General features: G+C 36.2%; 1 protein-coding gene and 1 non-coding gene across 3 annotated transcripts in view; both read left to right on the top strand.

The window, feature by feature from the left end:
• Window positions 1-19692, top strand: part of PDE3B (phosphodiesterase 3B) — a 93000-nt gene that overhangs the window by 11674 nt on the left and 61634 nt on the right. The gene's annotated exons all lie outside the window — the stretch shown is intronic.
• Window positions 18666-18848, top strand: LOC142040660 (U2 spliceosomal RNA). Its single transcript, XR_012653256.1, has one exon. It is a non-coding gene; the product is annotated as a U2 spliceosomal RNA (small nuclear RNA).

Genomic DNA, 19692 nt, shown 5'->3' with positions numbered 1-19692 from the left:
AACCTCCCTAGAGTCAGCAGAGCACATAGGAACCTCCCTAGAGTCAGCAGAGCACTTAAGCTTTCAAGTGGAAAAGAACATGTGTTTTACAGTGTTTAAGGATTGACATTATAGTCCTTACTTGTTTAAAAATTCACAGGGTTTAATGTAATTTATAGTTTTAACTCTCTAGTAGCAAGTGTTAACAATCTCAAATGAATACATTCTTAAAGCTATGTTCCTTTCACCTCTCTGGTGATGGACAGGATTGGTTTGACTTTAGAAGGCACATCTTTATTTTTAATTATTTGGGCCTTGAAAGTACGAGAAAAATAATTTCCCAGGAGATTAATGTTCAATAGTAAATTGCTTACTTGCTTGTTTTGTCTTTTTTGAAATGTCATTTTTCTTTCTCTTTCCCTGTCCTTATCTGTTCTTAATTTTACAATAATTTCAACTCCTCTTCCCACCAGCATGTTCTTTCTCTTTCTATGTGTTTACAAGATCAGTAATGTAATTTGGTCCAAAATTACAAGTATCTTTCAGCAAAGACATAAAAATTTTCTGACAGTTTTTACTTTTACATTTTACTTTTTTAGAAACCTAGCAATCAAATTATTCTTTCAAAAAAAAAGGGGAAACATTTGGTAACATATAATTTATAAAAAAGAAGAACTAAATATTTCTTTGCATTTACAGCATAAAAATGTTTCTAGAATCTCTTACTTCAGTACCATGTAAGTGTCCATTATTGAAGAATGATACATAAGTAGACTGCATTTGAAAAGGCGTGTACGTTTGTTTTGGTATACTCATACAGGCCTTATTCTTTACCTTAGTACTATACCATATTGTAAAGTTCTTTCTTTTTTCATTTTCTTCTTTTAGTTCTGCAAGTTAGATGCAAGGTGCTTACTCACCTGCTTCATTCTCCGTAAGCGTAACTGCAAATTCATTTGTAAGATCTGAGCTCTTAATATGTAGGCTTTTGTAGTTAGAAACTTTTTCTTTGCTGCCGAAAGAGAATCTGTATATCTTTGGTAGTTTCAAAGCTGAAAACAATCCTCTGTTTGTTTATTTCCTGGATAGAGGGGACAAAGGTTTTCTAGGTTGGTTGGGTTTTTTTCTTTTGTTCGGTTGGGGTTTGTTTTGTTTTGTTTTGTTTTGTTTTTTAGAAACCTAAGCCTTTAGCCATCTTGTTTATATTTTGCCTAACTCTTTCCTATTGTAAGCACGTGAGGAGGGAGAAATAGGAGTAGTATTGACTCAAGTGCTGCGGTTGTAGTGAGAGTAGCTGGCTGACAATGATAATGGGGAATGAACCGTGCCTCAAAAAATAAATACTGAACATATTACTCCCTTCGCTTCTCCTCCATTCAAAACAGAGGGAAAGAATTAGAGGATTTGTATTTATCAATGTATCTTCCTGCAATGTTTGAGAGCTGTAAGAAAGCTTTGCCTGATTTTTATAATACTGATGTTCATATATTCAAATTTAATTGAGGTATTTCATTCTGATTACAGCTTGGGTTGTAAGAGGGTCAGTAGGAGCAGAGGAATATGTTCTGTCCTGATGTCTTGAGCTTTATTTGCCTCCACAGGGCAAGCAAATTTAACTGGACTTTTGCAGAACTTTTTTTTTTTAAAGGAAATTTTGAACTTTATTTCCAATTTCTGAGTAATACTTTGGCTCAGCATGTCTGTTAGATTCCCAGCTGTGCCCCAGGTCTGTCTTTTTCTTCCCCTCAGCTCTGTTTCACTTTTTGAGATGTTCTGCAGTGGTCCCCCTGCAGACTTCAGGAAGAGGGGTAAGCCAAGAAAAGCCAGAGCCAAAAAAACCAGTGAGTTCCCTGCATCTGTCTTGTCATGAGTGTCATTTGGGAGGTTATCCAGTTTGGTGGACAGAGCTGTATTTTTCTTCTCATGTCCCAGTCAGAGTATAGCAGGAGGCAGAGCTGGAAAAAAACCTATGTATCGTGATGGTCGATTCTGTAGTTGGTGGATTGTTATAAGGCAGATAACAATTCTGAGTATTGCAAAAGTACTAAATTGTTAGTATTTGGATAGACTTCCAAGCCTCATAGAGGCTAGCCTTCTATGCAAAATGTTCTTGCTATATATCAGTTACATAACTGAAATGGTTAAGTCATTTGGTGCCTGTGTTCATATTTAGATACAAGTATTTTTAGTGCCCTCTGACAGAACTTTTATGTGGATGTTCCTCCACTTGGTTCTAATCCAGGCATATAAAAACTCATTTTATCAAAGATGTCCTCAGCAACCATTTTATGTTTTAGTTTTGGAGAACCTGTCTGAACCTTGAATCCCATAACCTAAAGCTGTCATGTCATTCATGATTTTTCTCAGGGCTCCCTGATCCATTGTTGAATGGAGTTGGGGTGGGAATCTTTTGTATCCCAGCATAACCCTGCAACAATAGTCTTGCTAGTCTGTGCTGGTTTTCTTCCCTCCCCTACAGTGATATTTGGGTTCTTCAACGTGCCTTGTGTCATCACAGGTTTTCTGCCTATCATTGCCTCTTCATCCCTGAAACTTCTTAATTTTTTTCTGGAATTTCCATAATCACATACCAGACTACTTTCTTTTTTTTCTGAGCTGCCTTTCTGTTCAATTGAAGAAAATTGTCTATCAGTGAAGAAAACATTTCTTTCTTTTTTTCTTCTGCCTTCCTACCTACTATGTGGGTACTGCAACATCAGAATGAAGAGGAATGCAGGTGTATGGGAAGGAGCTAGGAAGTGATGTAGAGGAAAACTATACTAATAGAGTAGAAAAGCCTGCTGACGGAAACATCTGCATTTAGAGAAAAAGATCACTGAGATGCTAACAAGTAGTTAATTGCTGACTAAGCCAGAGCATTGATCATATCATGTAAAAATGGTAGCTCTTTTTTGTTTCTTATTTTCTACATAGGTATAGTTGCCAGTGCATGCCTGTATACTGTTCTTCAGAGTTTTATTTCAGGCCACTTGTTTCTCTGTATCCCTGGGCTTTTTGGCCTAAAACTTTGTATTTTGTTTTTTGGAATATGGATAAGTTACATTACTAGATTTGAACAAGACGACTTCCCAAGAAACTAGAGAATCCGTGATGTATTTGAAAGAATGAGACTTCTAGTTATGGAAAATCAGGACTGTTTTAGATCTCCTTTTAGAGCAGTTCTAACTTGCTATGAACCTGGCCTCCTGAGTGAGTAAGCTTTTGTGAAAGAAATAGTGAAGAGTCCCTAACATCACCTCCTCCCTGCACCTTCACGTTTTTGATACCTAGTTCTCTTCAGTGGTCAGGAAGCTGCTGTGATAGGTTGTTCTGGCTGTCTGTCATCTGTCTTATTTCAGAATACTTTAGGGGATTTCCCCACTTAAAATTGCACTGGATAGATCAGTCAGTGAAGGTGGGAGACTTTTTTTCTGCAGTAAATTTCATGTGCATTTTGCCTTGGTGATGCATGCCCAGAATTTTTAACAAAAAAAAAATTACTTTTATCTTGTCTTTTTGCTTTCTTTGTGCTCCACAACTATTCCATAGTACAGAAAAACAGCTATGTTTTATACTGGGTAAGCACCGATGTCAGTACATAAAAGCTCTGTGCTGGAAATAGTTTGTTTCATATTTATTCATGTCCTGAAATGGCAAAATTCTAATTCACATTTAAAAATAAACTGTAAAATTATCTAACTGGGGTTTTTTTTGTGCAATATCTTGTCAGAAAGGCCAGCGTTTGTATTTTTCTTGATTATCATGTTTGATATTTTTTTATTTTGCTCTAGAATGTGCAGAGTCCCTGCAAGATAGCTCACTGATGAAATCCATGCTCTCTACACTTTTTTTTTTTTTTAGATCAAAATGTGATTTTTGTTTTCCTTGGTGTATACAGTAAGTGTTTTCTGATAAATTTTTAAAACATACTTCTGACTTACATATGAATACACATCTATTTGAAGTGAATGAGAAGTAGTTTGATACATCTTCCTGATGTTTGTATCTGATTTACTTTGGGTATAGTATAAAATCAGGAAAATTCTGGACCTACAAAGTTAAAATCAGAGATACAGATAATTCAACATTTTATGTAAAACTTGCAGGTGACTAACTTTTTTTGAACTTAACTTGTGGCAGAAACTTTCAGTAGTGCAAATGCAAATGAAAAGGTATCTGTTATGTATTTTTTTATTTTAGATGATGTTTTCTTTCTCATGTTTTCCTTCTCAATTTTAAAGAAAATGCAGTGTAGACAGCTACTGCAAAAGTGTGAGGAAAAACTAAAAATGCATGCACAAAACATCGCTGTAGAAGTTAATTTCTAGATAGGATAGGTTAACTGTAAAGATGTTAGTCAAGGGTTAAACTCAGTATGTTTCGCTGGCTGCTGAGTGAAACAGGATGCAGTGACTACATTGTCAGACTGCTGGTGTGAGTGCAAACAGATGAGGAAATGCTGGATCAGGCACTTCAGCAACTTGGGCTGTTACCTAGGAAACCGCTTGCGTCATACTTGCCAGCAATTAGCTTACAGTTCTTTTATTTTTGATAGTGTTGCAAGCTGAACTCGACTGTTACAAAGGAAAAGGACTGGCTTAATCTCAAACTGTTCGGTTGTGACTGCAGCTATGGTGCTCATGAGAATTTGCAAAGTGCTACTTCGGATAAATTGAAAAATTATTTAAACTCTCCAGCCTACTTCTCCAAAGAACATTGTAGTTGTGCTTGATTCTGAAAGATGTACAATCAAATTTTTGTGATCTGTATGAAAATGATCTTTCCTAGTTACCAAAATTAAGTACTATGCAAGTTTCACCAGTGTTTCGGATATCACCACCTTTTCTAGAAATTATACGGAAGTATTCTTGTGTGTTACATATTAAAACATAGTTTTCAAAATTAATGTTACCTGAGGTTAAACCTCTACAGCAAGGGATTCTTTTTCTAAATACTTTTTCCCTGCGTTGATTAAAATTCAGTAACTTCCAGTGGTTACCTAGCCACTAATATAAACCAGTTAGTGTTGAAAGCAGTGTGTGTTTTATCTCAGAAAATCATCATGTCTTCTGCATTTCACTTAAAAACTGTAAACAAATTCACAGTAACTGATTTAATATTGATGTATGTTGGTAGTATGGGTATTGCCTTATGGCTACCTCTGGCTAGTTAGTTTTTTAGGGAAAAATTCTGCAGTGACAAACAGGTTAAACTAAGAGTGTTTGTGTTTTTACTTTTTTGGTTTTGGGTCTGTTTGTTGGGTTTTTTTGTTGTTGTTACATAGGCAAACACATGAATAAACTTAGGTTTTAACAAACTAGTATCATAGTACATAGTTAAAGGCTAAACTTGTTAAAATATCAAGGACAATACAGAATACACTTGTGTTCCTGTGTTTGTGTGAAGCTTAAAATTTAATGTATTTTAAATGTTTGAATACTAGGATTTTCAAATTATTCTGGAAGAATTCTTCCATATAAACCCTCACATTTTCTTCCTTGTTACAAGAATAACTTTGAGGGATCATCAGCTAGAGCTGTGTTAGTATATATGCAGTCTATATATGAAGTCTATATGCAAAGCTCTTGGGGGGGAAAAAAAAAAAGCAACCATCCAAATCACCAAACCTCCCCCACCAACCCCACAAAACACCCCAAACAAAAAACCCCACCCAACAAAAAACCCACAACTCCAAGCCCAGCTCTTCATCCCCGCTCCCCTGAACCCTTGAATATAAGGCTTAGAAAGACTGAGTATCTCTGTTTCTGCACATTTATGATAGATTAACTTGTCTGTAAGAGTCTGGCAGATGATATTATTAGGACATTTTTCACACTGTAGGTCAGTGTCGTCTAAGGCTAGCTGGTCACTGGGGTTGCATTCCAAACGGTGATCATTGTCTACCTCGCCTGGGATCTTCGTACAGGATTCTCTTCAATTTTATTAGCAAAAAAAAAAAAAAAATTTTGTGTGTTGGTGGAGGTGGCTAAAGCACTGGGATGCCATTCTGAAGGAAGAGCAACTGTTTTTGCTGCTAGTTCAAAATTGTTTGACTGACTTGTCCAACCTCACTAACACATAGTTGCATGGGGCCACTGCTTGGTATGTGCTTTATTTGGTGTGTATTCATATTAGCTCAATTGCAAGTTATGAAGTTTTACCACTGAAGTCAATGAATGTTGGGATTTAAATCTATATGATTAATAAACAGCTAATATAGATGTTAACAAAGCAAGGTCTGGAAACCTCAATTTTGAATTGTGATTTTTGTCCTTAATATTCTTTATCCCTTCAGTTCTGGACAGTAAAACAGAGGCTATGGTGTCATCAGGTCACCGTTGGTTTCCATGAGTGTATGTCCAGTAACTTTGCCATTTATTTAGGGCAATGCCTGCAAGTTATGCAATACATCAAACGTACTGAATATTTTGTTTTATCCTCATTTAGTGTTTTACCCCTATAAGCTTTGTCAGTCTTCCTTCAATGAAGGAGGTGGGAGTTACATGGTCACATACTTATTTTTCTGCATAACTTTTAATATTGTTTGATTATCTGAATTTAATCTTCATTCTGGCACCTGTTAGCTGTTTTCAAAGTGCTTTTATGAGCTGACAGGATTGAGTTGTTGTTTTCTGAATGCGCTATTCTCAGCCAGACTGTTTAGTATACGTGCATGTTTCAAAAGATAAGTCTATAATAACAGATGGATGTGCAGCATAGTAGGACATTACCTGGCTATTTAATCTTTCAGATGTTACAGTAAGGGACTGCATTTTTTTCAGCAAAGTTTGTGAAGTTTTGTACGATTCCTGGGGAAGCATTTGGTTTATATCTTGTAGTCTCCTGACTCTGTTAGTCAACTTGTCTAATATTCTATGTTCTGTAACTTTTAGAACCAGATAGGTGGGTGCTATGAAAGAGAAAAGGGATTAAGGTCTCTTCCATCATCTTCTGATTGTGATTTTTACCGAGGAAAACAAATCAGTAAAATTTTTTTTGCAACTCTTATGCTATGAAGTATTTTGTAGAAAATTTCATTGAAAACATCAAGAAAGTGACTGACAGTCCATCATTTCTTTATGTATGTAGCTCAAATAGCCAGCAGTGGGATCACCTTGCATGGTTAGTTTTGTGCATCAGGAATATTTTCATGGTTTTCTGAGCAACACAAAGGGGTGTTTTTCTTTGTTTTGTTTTCTCATCATATGGTTATATTCTTAAATGATCATTAGAATTACCTAAAGTGGGCAGGCTTTTTAAAAATACTATTATTCACATTGTCTACTTTGAATAGCTTTCTTCCAGGTCCTTTTATTTTCAAACCATCTTTGAGAGTAACAGGGTTTTGTTTCCATGTAAGATCAACAGAGGAAATGATGTAGACTTACTTCTGTTCACCAGCCCCTCTCTCCTGATATGAAAATCTCCCTCTCTCTTCTGAATAGGAAGATTCTCTACAGCTCCATCCTAGGACATCATATCTTCCGCCTGCAATAAGCCTGTCATTGGGTTTCTTTCTTTCTTTCTTTTGGATTTTCAGAAGATAAAAGCTAGGGGGAATTACAGAGAGGCATGTCTTAGCCATCCCTAAATTTTCCTGGCTCATCACAAGTTTTCATTTACTATTTTGTGATTTTCACCATGTATTTATTGTCTGTGTACACGTAACTTGTTTCCAGTTTCTTCATTGTCAGGCTTTCTCTCAATGTGTTTGGTACCACACAGAATTTGAGTCCTTAATCAATAGAATGTAGCAGTTCCCTAAAATCTTGTGGAATAGAGAGATCATGCCTCCTTTTCATTGCCTTAGTTCACAGTTGCAGGTGATTTTTCTCAGTCTTCATATCCCACTACAGTTTTCTTCTGGGATAGTAATTTAATAAACATTTCTGACTTAAAACCTTGTCCTCTGTATACTGTAGCTATTTAGAGGAAATGTTTTTGCTAAGATGCACGTTGGAGGCCAACACTTCAATGGCTTTTAAAGTGATATAGTGATATCACTAAGTTTTCTATGCCCCCCCCCCTTTTTTTTTTAATTTTGGAATGCTGAACTCTTGTCTTTGTCTCTGATATTTTCCATCATTTTTTTCCACAGGCTTCCTCATTGTTCCTTCACATTTTGGTGTTTTTTGGTTTGGGGATTTTTTGCCTCTTTTTTTTTTTCTGCAGCAGAACTAACTAAAATGCATGGTACAACAGCAGCTTTTGTTGGCTGGGAGGTACAATTGCAGTGCAAGTCTTGATTAAAATTTTGAGTTCTAAGATCAGAGCATGATAATTTTCTGATGTGAAGAACTATGTCCAATATAGATTAATTTTTATGTAGTCACAAAAAGGGAATTTTTTTTTTTTTTTAACCTTTGGACATATTCTTTCTAATCTGAACACCTCTACTCAAATATTCCAATTCCCTGAACACTTTGTGGCACTTCCACTGAAAGGAGTGGTACTTCCCAGCACTGTCTGCTCATTCCTGCCCTGGCACCATCCCCCTTTGTGCTGACACAAGCATTCATGAGACTATACAGTGAACTAAATTGGGGAACTAATCCATGTTAAAAGTAATCAGTTCTTTTTGTAGTTCCTTGCCACGTGTCTGCATGAATGCTTTTGCTGCATAAGGGAGGGACTGACACAGGGATGGGAATGAGCAGCTGAGGGAGGCAGGACTGCTCCTTTATTGTGGCAATGCCAAGTTGTGCTGATTTAAGAGAACTAATGGCACTGCAGTGTAAAGAATGGATGTGTTAGAACTTCCCAATAAATCAGTCAAAATAGCATCCCCTGACACCCAAAAGCCTCTATAGTTTTTCTATGTCTTGAATGAACTGTATACTCTGCATTTGTCTACTTGAAGTAAAAGGAACAGAACCTTGAATGGAAAGGTGCAATTTAGATATCTAAGTTAGACTTGTACAGTAAATGGGGCAGAGGGTTCTTTTGAAAAACAACGTAAGATTGTGTGGTAACAGACAGAATCATACCACATTCATGTGCGAGAACAGAATGAACTGGTAAAGGACACATGTGAATCAGATTCTTCCTAATACCTGAGTATTTGGCACTCATTTAAAACAGTGCTTTAATATTGTTGTGTTTATGTGAAAATTATTCATTATTTTCAGAGTGAAGTAAAATGAAAGCATTATAAAATTGTAACAACACTTCTGTGAGTCACATTATGAGTCTTGGACCCTCATCAATCCATCATGCTTCCATCTACAGGACTAAATATGTAATATGGTAGTGGAGAAAAGCTATTATCTTAGAATGTAGAAGTGGAAGTCCTCCCATGCTGAGTCAGCAAGTATGTCTGTCCCTCTTTGATGCTTCTAGGTATTATGATGTTTTTTCTGTCCACTTTTGTGGGTACCTGAAGTTTCCGATAAAATAAGTTGCTACAGTAGGGAAGCTTCAATTCAGCTCTTTGCAGTAACTGTCCTTGGCTCTTAATTTTCATGTTGCCAAAAATTCACATATGTGACAGCAAGAAAAAAGAAAATGTGATCAAAATGACAGTTTTTTATTAATAGTTCAAGCCTAGACTCAGCTTCATGGGACAAATAGGTTCCATGACTTTATTCCTGCCAGCTTCAGAGTTCTATCAGGTTTACAATTTTCTATAATATGGAATTGTGCAATCCAATCATGCATCACTTATTTCTTTCATAATAACTCTTAGTCTGTGGTATGTTCATTTTATAGAGGTGTTTTCTTATATGTTCTGTCCATCATCCCAGTAGAATCACGAGTGTAAAAGGTATTAGCCACAATGATCATTTTTTGCAGAAGGGGTTGGGAGCGGAGAAATGGAAGCAGGCACACAACATGTCTCATTTCAACTTTTGAATAAATTCATCTGTTGAGGAGTACGCACAAATGATTTCAGGTATCTGTTTCTGTTGTGAACTTTTTGAGTTTTCTTCTACCATATGCTGGAGGTTTGTGATCAAAGACAAAATCCTGTGAAAATACCTGCAGTCCTGCTGCTTTGAGTTGTTAGCTCTACCCCTTTATGAAATCTGAAATATTAGATCTTGCATAGTGCAACTAATAATGCTTTCCTAATACAAGGACAGTTTCTCATCACCTAATTAATTTTTTTTTAAAATAATGTTCACAAAGATAAAGCAGAAATTTGCCCTTGATTAAGTTCACATTTTTTAAACCGAAACATTAACAAAAATGATTATATAGATGCTTGGCAAAGATTAAACTTAAACCCAGGAGAAGTGAGAAGGAAGAGAAAGGAATTATAAACTGGAGAGAAAACTTTAATCACATAAAGAAGAAACAAGACTACAGAAGCATAAAGTTTGTAAGTAAAGCCTGATGTCAAGCTGAATTCACTTGATAATTTTTTGATCTTCCATACCAATTATTCCTAGCCAGAAGATGGAGTTAGAACACTTTTTTTTTTTATTATGTCAAAATAAGGATTTAGCAATTCTTAGGGCTTTATCTATTTGCTAGTGATTGTACAAGATAATCTGTTCTAGACAATGCTGTGTGAACTATGAAAGGTGTGCAGGGTCCTCTGTCACTGGAATTCCCAGAATATGGTCTGTAAGATCTTCAATAAGTATGGCTAGTTGGCAGAAATATACTGAAGAGCTAAAAGAGTACAAAGACTTTTCAGCTGAAAACATTATTAGAAATATATTGTAAGAAATAGTTGCAGGGAATTATTCATTGACTGAGACAGTTTGGCAAGCACTTCTGAAGAATGTAAGAGTGACCCTTAGCAGTCATCCACTATAACGACTGCAAAAAAGTATAATGACCCTACAACATCTCAAGAAAAGGGATACAGTGACTGCTGTTTGTGATGGCTTTAGAAGAGCTATATCTAATGTTGCTAACAGTACAGATGAGACAATTTGCAGCATACTGTGAAACCTACTTAGGAAATGGGGTGAACATGGCTGGATATTTCGTGTTTAATTCCATTCTACCATTAATCTTTTTGATTAATTGAACATTTGGAAAAGTAGCCCACAAGGCTTAAATATTTTGCCAAAACTCCTTGTTGGGGCTGATGAACTGTCAAAAGTTGAATGTTCTGTGAAATTTAGCCAATGTTTTCTGTAAATGTTCAATGCTGAGAAGGATACGACCCAAGGCCAGACTAGGCAATTCTAATCTGATTTCCCTGCCTTATTTTCTATGCCGCACTATCTGGGGGCCTCCAGTCAAAAACTTATTTTTCTTGTATGTTGAAGGCTTTCTTCTTAATGCAAATGTACTGTGTGCTGACTTAATTAATTAGCTTGGTTACAGTTCTCTGTATGGGTTGAGGAAAATTAAAGATCACCCTTTTATCTATTTGTCAGAAACATGCATCAAACAGAAGTGATTTCAGAATCTCTTAGGGGTTTGATTGTATTGGTATTTAATATAGCTTGATCCACAATAAGATTACAGATTTTGTTGCTATGTTAAAATGCTAAAAAAGTTATAATGCATTTGTATTTATTAGATTTCATTATATAAAATAAAGCTTTATTCTCTCTTTTCTTGGAACACTTATAAAGCAAAGGATTCTTATTCTGCCAAAATGCTTAAAGATAGTACTTTTGGAAGATAATATTTTGTCAGAAAATTTCAACAAAGTGTTCAAAATGTTTCAAATTTTCAATATGAAAACTAGGAGTCTTGAGATTATCATGGATACTGTTTAGTGAACTGATGTGGATTTTTTTTTTTTTTTCTGTGCATTCCATAACTTCTTATAAGTGCTTTGTGTACCTTTATTGGTTTTATTTAATTGAAGGATTGCTGCATTCTGCTGTACTGGTTACTTAGTAATGATTGTTACAACATTTACTTCAATGTTAAACCCCCCCCCCCCAAAACAGCAAATCCATGTATCCCAAAATTCTAAAATTGTATAAAAGAAGAAGAGAAAAATTGAATGCCTTTCACAAAAGATATGTATTTTTCCCACCCCTTTTTCAGATCTGTGTATTTAATGACTGACTTGTTACGATGTGTCTAAATATTGTAAAGTGCCCTGTATGTTTAGACTAAAATCTTGTAACTTCAAAGCAGCTACACAACTTTTTTTATATTGGCAAAATTGTCAATGACAAAAATATCATCAAAAAACTTTGAAATTAAATTACAACTTTTGCATTTTGACATTTAAAACATGTTGCTTAGTATTCTGACTAGTTGCATAACCTATATGAACTGTACAGTATGCTTTTGTTTAAGCACTTGTAGTCATTTTTAGTAATCATTTATACATACTGAGAAACTGCATTTTCTAGTTTGCAAAGTAGTTGCTCATTTTCTGTGTCCTGAGGCAATTAATTAAAACTGTTTAAGTGTGATAGTGAGAGTTAACATTGTTTAAACATAATAGTGTGAGTCAGTCTTATGGTGTTTGTAATAACAAGTTTCCACATCACTGGGTTTTTTTTAAGCACCAGTATGAATTTTTTTTTCATCAAAGAGTAAATCAATTGAACTGTTCCATTCTGCAAATGAATCAGCATTTCTTTTATAAGTTGCTTTTTCTAGTCTTAACCAATTCATTTTTGTGGACTCGAAGTTGAGTTTCCTCTAAACATCTTTCATCATTAAAGCTTTAGTCCTGAACTTGCACTACTTCTTGAAATCATAGACCTTACAAGAAGCTAAAGCATCTTTTAGCTCTGTAAATGTATCCCTAAAGTTTACGTTACAAGGCAAAAAGTGTTTAAGAAATAATTCCCTGTCTCCTATTTCATCTTCCAGTTAAATACTAATAAAATACACTGTCTTGTGCTGTCAAATATCTGGACTTGGTGAGGAATTTTTGTTCTCTTACCACAGATGCCCATTTTCCAGGTCACATCTAAAGTGGCTATTCTGACCTTCTTTTTGGGTGAACTTCTGTAAGTTAATGTATTGGCAGTATAACCCTGTATTAATTTATGAACTTAACATTTTGTAAATGTATACAAGTCTAGGTGTGTGCACATACATGTCTATGTGTGCACACATCATAGTTTAATTCAAGTACCTTTTTGTCATTCAATCATCCATCCCTAGTATCTTTGAATTCATTGGCTTTTTTCAGTTAAATTTGACAGAGGATAATCATCCTGAATAATAAATTTCCTGTAAATTTCATGACAATCAGTAGCCAGCAAGAGAAGAAAGCCTACTAGCACCCTTGTTATGAAAAAGACTGAAGAAGCCACAAAAGGCAGATGGAATGAGTACTCTCAATACAGGAAAATGGGGCGTTTAGAACTTGCAACTCCAAGTTGCCAGGTAATGATATTCCTTGTTGAGGTGTTTTATTTAAGCTTTGGGAAGATAGTCTTAAATGTAGTGAAACATGACAGTTTATTTCCTGTCGTGTTATAGGACTTAATTTACTGTTCTGCAGTCTTTACCAGTTACAGAAACAAGCTGTCTAGCAATGACAGCTCCAAGATAAATGAAATGCTGTCTCATTTATTGGCTGATTTATTTATGCTCTGAGCCTTTCCCGCAATAGACTATAACTTTTTTTGTTTGTAACAGACTACTAGATGGGAATGGCAATGGCCATTCTTTGAAGGAGGCATTTGAACAGGTTTTGACTTAGCATAAGACAAGCTTTACTGCCGTTGCTGGAATGTGAAAGCAAGTTGTCTCACTGGTATTTTATTTTGTGTTGTACCAATTCAGAAGTGGAAGAATAGGTCACAGTCTCTTCCTGTGGAGCCCTGCATAGTAAAATGGACAGCAGATAGAAGGATGTAGCAGAGAAGCTTGCTTTTCAGGGAAAAGATGAATTTTCATAGAATTTCTTTTCTGAGAATGACCAGAAAGCCTAAAGGATTATTAACATAGATTCCCGCTCATTTTCCTCACAGTGTTTTCTAATGCTCCAAGTTACTTTTCTTAAAGGAAAAAAAAATAACTTATGTGTGAGTGAAGTATGTTTCTCATTGTATCTCCAAGTTCACATTTTGTTTGCAGATAAGGTGGTTTGTATGTTTATCATTATTATACTGTTTATGTATTGTCTATTTCAGCAGAGGTGATTTTTTTTTTTTTTTAAATAACTAGCTACCATTTATGAGGGAGAGGGTGAAGAAGGAAAAAAGACACTTACTTAAAACTTGGCCGTTTCCCAGACCAGTTATTAGAATAACAACAAAATCGATCTCCCCATAAGTCTTACCTCTTTATGGGATACAAAGCTGGCATTGTAGGAGCATAATTCTAAGTAGAATTCTGCAAGTGTGCGCTTAGTGCATTGGCTGCATTTTTGGTAACAACTGGACATTTGCTTCTGGGTCTTTGCTTCCTATCACAAGTTACATTTAAAAGATTATTCAGGTGGTTTCTGAATGTCTCTGTATGGGAGGTTTATCAGCAGTGAGCCTGGACAACAGAGTCTCCTGCTGGTGCTGTCCATTGAAGCACAGTTGAACTGTGTTCTAGCCCCTAAAAAACTCTCAAAGTAGAGCATTTAGAACAGCTAGTTGTTCCCTTTGGCACCTTGATTGTTTCCAGATACAGCAGTGGAAAAATGATGCTTTGTTTCCCAAGGGTATTAGAAAACTGGCAACTTGGTTCTCAGCTGTCATGGTAGGAGGTGTGATGGGAAGTAAATTCAGAATCCTGGAAAAGTTGACTTAGAGTCCGTGTACAGGAATATAAATCAGAAAGCAAGATGAAGCAATTTCTGAACTATAACAGAGACAACAAGGAAGGCTTTGCTGACTTCAGTAGAGCCAGTTTTTTCTTCAGATCTCTCTGCTTGACTTCCAGATAAACTACTTAGACTGTTGGCTGGTGTTGGAATGTTTCAGTTTGGGATCAAATAGCTATTCTTGGCCCAAATTACTTCTGGACATTGTCCAGAGACAATATTCTTTACGGGTGCGTTGAAATCACAGAAACAGCTTTTTCCCACTCCCAGTAGCAGACCAAAAAAATACTATGAGATGAATGAAACCATGCATAATCTGCTTCAGATCAAATTGATGTTACTTGCTTCTTTTCCTTGTCTTGGTTTTAGAGAATTTAGGGATGAATTGTATAAAACTGTTTGCATGTCAAGAAGTTAATATTTTTAAAAAAAGAGGATTATCCCTATTTACTGTCTTTTATATAGTTTTTCCACTTTGCATATGGATAGTGGGTTTCTTTTGGTGGGGTGAAGGGTAAATGTTCCTGATTTTGATCACTTCCATTTGATATAACGTGTTCCAGTTAGACTTCCCAAATTTGTAGTAATTCTTATGTTATCTTAAAGGAAGAGGCAGATTGTGTTCTCTTTCCATGCAGTTTTTTGATTGGAGATGTGTACAGCAAAAAAATGTGATAAATGCATAAACAGCTTCTTGTGTCTGAGTAACTAATTATAGTTCAGGGCTTGAAAGTGACTGTTGAACGTGAGGTTTCATATTGGAAATACATCAAAAGAATATGAAAATAAGCATTCTGGGTTTTGTAATATTGACTCATATTATTGAGTTTTCTTCTCTGCAATGTCCTTTTTTTGGCCATTCTAGTTTTAGCTTCTTCCTTCATGTTTTCTCAGAGCCAGCAGGAGGAATGTGAGCACACAAGGTACAGACTCTCTCTGTTATGCTGTCTAACATTACAGTGCATTCCTATTAGGCCCAGCTCTAATGAGAAAACTGCTTAATTTCCATAGCCTGAAGCTGGAGAATGCCTGCTAGAGGTGTAATACATAAATCTAGCACTTAACTTTAAATAACATTTTTTGAACTTGTGCAAACTATTCAACTTTTTCTTCTTCAGTAGATTGCCAAAAGTGTAACAAGTGGTTAGAAACTTTATAATATGTTGTTATAGAATGGAAGGTATCAGGCTACTCAAAATCTGGGCTTTACTTGTAAATTACTCTGGACCAATAAATAAACCTGTACATACAGTTTTCACACACATTCTTGCTAAACTAAAATTCTGTAACTGTAAAATTAAGTTTATTTGGGAAGCTGTCACAAACAGCTTTGCAGCTGTATAGTTTTATGTTTTTTATTCTTGAAGGTCTTCAGAATAATTTTTGTATTGAATTATTTAAAGTAGAGCACTTCTAAGTTCCTTAAATGCTAGACTTCCTAAACACTTGACTATTTAGAAAATAGTGATGGGATGATTATTTCTACTGGTGCACGTTGTTTTGTGAGATCTTTTGTTTTCCTGCTGTGGGAACAACAGGGCTTTGTCCCTGTAAACAGTTACCCAATGAAGTTGTTACTGGATTTGAATTTTTGTTTACAGATTAAACAGAAGTGAAAGAAGCTCAAAGCTTGCATTCCAAAACTGATGACTTCTTTTTTTTTTTTTTTTTTTTTTTGGGGGGGGGGCGGGGTAGAAATTGTATCATTTAAACTATAGAAATATAAATCTATTACTCTTAGTATTCACTGCAAGATACTTAAGCAGATAAACATTCTTTGAAAATCCCATGAATCCCTTTTAGAAAAGATCTCTTGTAGTTTTTATTTATAAATTTGTATCTCTTTTCCTGAAGCTATGGTAAGCCCTGCGTACTGTCATTCTTTTTCAATTGTAAACATAGTTTCAGTACTACCACTTTTGCACCAAATGCTGTTCCTAAGCGACTGCTGACGTCAGTTGGTGCAGCACAAGAAGGTTTGTGTGTTTATCTGCTGTGGGCAGACTCTTAGAAAAGACGAAAGTATGTAACTAGATTAGGCCAAAGAGATTGCTCCTTTAAATAAGCATACATACTGTTTGCAATGTCATACTTTATTTTTTCTGTATTTTATTTTGATTAGCAGTTGTATCTTCTGTTGCATATGCCACAGTATCTAGTTTGCAGGAGACGATAAGGAGGGGTATATATTCCCTTTGGTATTGCTTTAAAGAAAGAGGTAGCCTTTTTTCTTCTTTCCTATAGCATAGTTAGAATGAGAATTTAAAAGGAGTATGTGTCAGAGTGTAAAGTTTTCACACACCTGATCTCAACATTAGAAATAGGGCTATTAGAAATGAAAGCAGGCATACAATTTCCAGTTCAAGCGAAACATGTTTACTTAGAGATTTTTGGCCAGAGTCTATACATTTGGAAAAACTGGAATGATACTCTTGGAATATTTTACTGCATGCCTTTGTGTCAAACAGAGTTGGAGTGGAGCTGGCTTAATGACCTTTGTTTATTTTTTTTGTCCTTGATTATACTTGCAACACACCCACACTGAATAAAAATTACCTGTAGCAAAAACTCTTTGTATGAAAATCCTTTCATGAAAATAAAGGAAATAGTAGTGGGACTGCAGTCATGGCAGGCCAAAGAGTGAAGCTAAAAAGTTTATAGGAAGTACTAATACTGGATGATTTAATAAGGCAGGAAGAAAAATGACAAGCATAGAATCTCTCCTTCATGTTGAAGAACAGAAGCAGCAACTTTCAGAACTAAATAAAAGCTGAGAACAATTGCTCCAAATTAATTTAAATTAGATTAAGGTTAAAAAAAATGCCTGTGGGACATAGGAAGACATTAGCAACCATGAAGGTGAAAAGGTCAAGCTAAATAAGGTCCACTTTGAATGTAGTAGTTGGGATGGTCTTACTGGTCTTGAAGTCCGCAATGATCTTTTAAAGTTTCCTGTACTGTTATATTGTGCTATCCAGTCTGGCCTTGAAAACCTTCAAGGATGGAGACTGCATTGCCTCTCTGGGTACTCTGCTTCACCTTGTCCCACTGCTTGTGTGTCCTCATAGTGAGAAACTTTTTCCTCATGTCTAGTCTGAGTTCTCCTGTTTCAACACTGCCTCTCATCTTCCCACTACACACCACTGGATACAGCCTGGCTTTGTTGTCTTTGATGGCCTCCTAGACAATGGCAGACTGCCGTTAGGTCCCCCCAAAAGCCATCACTTCTCCAGACTGGACAAGCCCAGCTCCTCCAGCCTCTCCTCACAGGGTAGGTTCTCCAGTCCTGTAGTCATCTTGGTGTTCCTCTGCTGAACTTGCTCCAGGTTATTGATAGCTTTCTTGTATTGGGGAGCCCAAAACTGGATGTACTGTTCCGGGTATGGTCTCACAAGAGCTGAGCAGAGGGGACAATCACTTCCCTTGGTCTGATGGCTGTGCTCCTGTGAATATAGGCCAGCATACTTTTGGCCACCTTTGCTGCCAGGGCACACTGCATGCTCATGTTGAGCTCTTCATCCTTTTCAGAAGAGCAGTTCTCAGCCTGTATCATTGCAGAGGACTCTTCCTTCCCAGGTGCAGTGCTTTGTGTATGTCACTGTTGAATTTCATAAGACTCCTGTTCACTCATTCTTCCAGCTTGTCTAGGTCCCTCTGGATGGCAGCCATGCCCCTGCATGTATTGTCTGGTTCCCCCAGTTTGGTATCATCCGTAAGCATGTCTTGTAAACTTCAAGTGTTCAGAAAAACATAGTGGGTTTTAATTCAGGTTAATAAAAGTTAAGTAGCTGCAGATACTATTACTCATTTGCTCTTACTGCTTCTTCTTCTAGGTCTTTATTGAATTTTAATTCCCTTTAACCATATTTTCTTATTATAAGAATCTTTTCTCCAGCTTTCAATAGCAAAGGTAGAGTTAGGAAATGACATTAAACTCAGTAAACTGTTCTTAAACAAATGGTGAAGTTACTTGTGAGTTTAATTTGTATAAAAGCATAAAAATGGCTCAGATTAAGAGTATGTTTACCTTAATATTCTGTTGCTAATTGCTGATCTTTGTCTAAGGTCAAGTTTAACATCTGTTCTTATCAGTTAAATATCTTTTACACCCTTGACTTGAAGATGTCATATTAAACAGATTCTTGGGACCAAAAGATGGGTTAGAACTTTTTCTATCTGTCCTGTGCATCTGCCTGTTATTGCAGTGTCTCCAGAAGCAGCACACCAAGGGAAAAAAAATCAATAAAAGCAGTAATCAAAAGTTGCTGTTTATCATCTTCCCATCCATTACAAGGGCTAATGTGCAATTAAATGCATTAAAGATCATGGGGGGGGGGGGGGGAGAACGTAGCCATAATCAGAGGCTGATGGAAGGATAAAAATATGATAACATATGATACTTCCCCCCCCCCCCCACCTTCCTACACTCTCCCAACTTCCACCTGTTTTCAGCTCAGGGGACTTCCTAATGTGGTTTAGCTATTTAGTTACAAGTGCCTGTTCAGTCTCCCGTTCAACTTATGGGCACTTTCTCCTTTGCCCACTTTCCCCTTGAACTTTTTTAAACTTCTTGCATCCACAACTTCCTTTAATAAGGCAGGTTACTTACTACCTGTTACTGAAGAACTGCCTCTTTTTGTTTTGGACCTGGCTTGTCCTAGCTCTTTCTAATGGTTTCTGGTTCCTGTGCTGTAAAAAAGTAGTCTATGGAGTTTAACCATCTACTGACCAGTTCCTTGGGCAGAATTTGCAACAATCATGAGTTCAGTGTAGCAATATACATGACATCTAGCAGTGACAATAAATTTGTTTAAAAATTATTTTAAGGTGATTTTAGAGACCAGCTTGATATGTCAAAGTTAATGACTTTGTATGTTCTTAGAACAAATACATTGCAGTAACATGTAGTTTGGCTGTTTTCTGGAGGTGATAACTGTCTGCCATTAGGATTTTTTGTTGCAGGATGATGCCACTCAAAGTTCTGCCCAACCATAGCAGATTCTTGTGCAAAACACCTGGAGACAAATGAACAGCAGAAAAATCAGCTCACTAAGAAATGATACCATGCTATT

The sequence above is a fragment of the Buteo buteo genome, chromosome 16 (assembly GCF_964188355.1).
Source record: "Buteo buteo chromosome 16, bButBut1.hap1.1, whole genome shotgun sequence".
Lineage (NCBI taxonomy): Eukaryota > Metazoa > Chordata > Aves > Accipitriformes > Accipitridae > Buteo > Buteo buteo.
The sequence above is the reverse complement of the archived record's forward strand: the minus strand, read 5'-3'. Positions and strand labels throughout refer to the sequence as shown.